The sequence below is a fragment of the Eumetopias jubatus genome, unplaced genomic scaffold, assembly GCF_037043125.1.
Source record: "Eumetopias jubatus isolate StellerSeaLion01/CBP00866 unplaced genomic scaffold, mEumJub1_p1.0 scaffold_5, whole genome shotgun sequence".
NCBI classification, from domain to species: domain Eukaryota; kingdom Metazoa; phylum Chordata; class Mammalia; order Carnivora; family Otariidae; genus Eumetopias; species Eumetopias jubatus.
The window spans coordinates 6,900,474-6,902,726 of NW_028274811.1; the positions used below are offsets into that span (position 1 = coordinate 6,900,474).

Consider the following 2,253-nt stretch of genomic DNA (forward strand, 5'->3'; position numbering starts at 1 on the left):
ACATGATCTCACTTATATGTGAAAGAAATGAAACCCTTAATAGAAGACAGTACAGCTTTGTTTACGAGAGTCTGGGGTTTGGGAAAATAAGGAAATTTTACTCAATAATGCAAAGTTTCAGATATGCAGGATGAAAAAGTTCTGGAGCCCTAATATAGAATAAAATGACTATAGTTAACAATATTATATCACATACTTAAAGTTTGCTAAGAAAATAGTTCTTAACTGTTCTCAAACACACACAACACATAACTAGGTAGGGTAATAGACACGTTAATTAGCTAAATTTTGGTGATGATTTTACAACATATATGTATATCAAATTATCACACTGTACACCATAATATATACAATTTTATTTGTCAATGATATGTCAATATAGCTTAAAAGTATAAATTATTATGCAAATAAATAAAATATTTGTTTCCAATTATGTTAGGTCTATCTTAAATTATTTGTTGTTCTTAGTCCTAATTTACTAATATTGGTAAAAAGAAAAAGAAAAAGTATTATAGAACTGGTATGCTGAATGATACCATCAGTTTAGTCATTTTTCATTTTCTCTTTTACATATTAGTAAAATATATTTGCCACAAGTTAGTGGAAAATGCATTCTGTTTATATAGATGGAGAAAAAAATGTCACAAAGAAAAACAAAAGAATGCCTTAGAATAAAAAAAATTATGGGAAATCTCAATTTATTCAATCCTCTATATTAATTTATGTTCTTTCTCTCTGGGCATATAATTTTTTTTCCTTCACAATGGTACACATTTGAGTCGACAAGTAACCAAAGCTTGGAAACTAATGTATATTGTCTACATTTTCACAGATCAGATTCTCTGAATCAATCGTCTCAGAGCTCCCATCACTTCCTTGTTTCTCAAGCTGTAGATGATCGGGTTCAGCATTGGGGTCAGGATGGTGTAGAAGACAGCAAGGATCTTGTCCTCTGTTGGAGGGATCTTGGGCATAGATAAGAATAAACAAAGGGTGCATAGTAGAAAGTCACCACAATGAGGTGGGTGCCGCAGGTTGAATAGGCCTTCTTCTTCCCTTCTGTTGATTGCATGTGGCAGATGGATGGAGAACCCGGCCATAGGAGCATGCAATACCAATGAAAGGAAACATAAGGTAGAGTATGGTGCTCACAAACACTGTGTACTCATAAACCCAGGTATCCATGCAGGCCAGATTCACCATCACTGGAACATCACAGAAGAAATGGTTGATGGCTCTAGACTGGCAATAAAGGGATATAGAGAATATATGCAGTGTGAGCACAGGAGGTGATTGAGCCCATTATCCAAGATCCTGTTATCATTAGCGCACACACTCTTTTGCTCATGTAAATGGCATAGTGGAGAGGAAAGCAAATAGCCACATAACGATCATAGGCCATAGAGGCCAATAGTAATTCTTCTTCATGAGCTAAAGTCAAGAAGAAGAAGCTCTGAACCCCACACCGAATGAAAGAAATAGACTTGCTTCCAAGGAGATAATTGGAATCCATTTTGGGGATATGGTGGAGATGTAGTTCAGGTCCATGAGGGAGAGCTGACTAAGTAGAAAATACATGGGTGTGTGGAGATGGGTGTCCAGGAGGATGAGAATGATCATGCACAGGTTGCCAAACAGAGCTATTAAGAAAATGAGAACAATGAGAATGAAGAACAGGCCAATTCTTGAACGTGGGAACAACCCCAATAAGATGAAATCAATAGAAGTTTGATTGTAATTTTCCATGGAACATTAATTCAGTTTTTTCTAAAAACAGACACAACAGTAAATTAATAAAAAAAAACGGCACTTTTTTATCTCATTATTTTAGTCACACCATGATTTATTCATTGAACTTTGCAGTTTCTAAATAAAGAACAAACTTAACTATTTTGAAAAAAAATCCTCAGTTTTGCTTCATAGATTAAATTTTGATGAGGCAAACATCTGTGCCCAAAATATTTTCTAAAAATCTGTGAATTTGTAAGAATAATATATTCCTCTAATAACTTCATTGGGATATAAATATTGCATTTCCTTACACAAATTCACTTACCTTCAAAGCAGAACTTACAAGTTAAATGAATGCATAGTAAATCAATGTAAATGCATAAATTATGGACCCATATTAGTACATTTTTCTACCCTTAGGGTATTTTTTCTTTTGTATTTAAATCGTAATAGCTCTGAAACTGTAGTAGCCTATTAGGTCATGGGCAGATCTGTATTCCCTTTTTGTGTTCTCAAAATTTT

At 34.0% G+C, this 2,253-nt stretch overlaps 1 pseudogene; it reads right to left on the reverse strand.

Annotated features, from left to right (window-relative positions):
• Window positions 1–818: 818 nt before the first annotated feature.
• LOC114200269 (olfactory receptor 2L8-like) lies at window positions 819–1,746 on the reverse strand (annotated as a pseudogene).
• Between the last annotated feature and the right edge of the window lie 507 nt (window positions 1,747–2,253).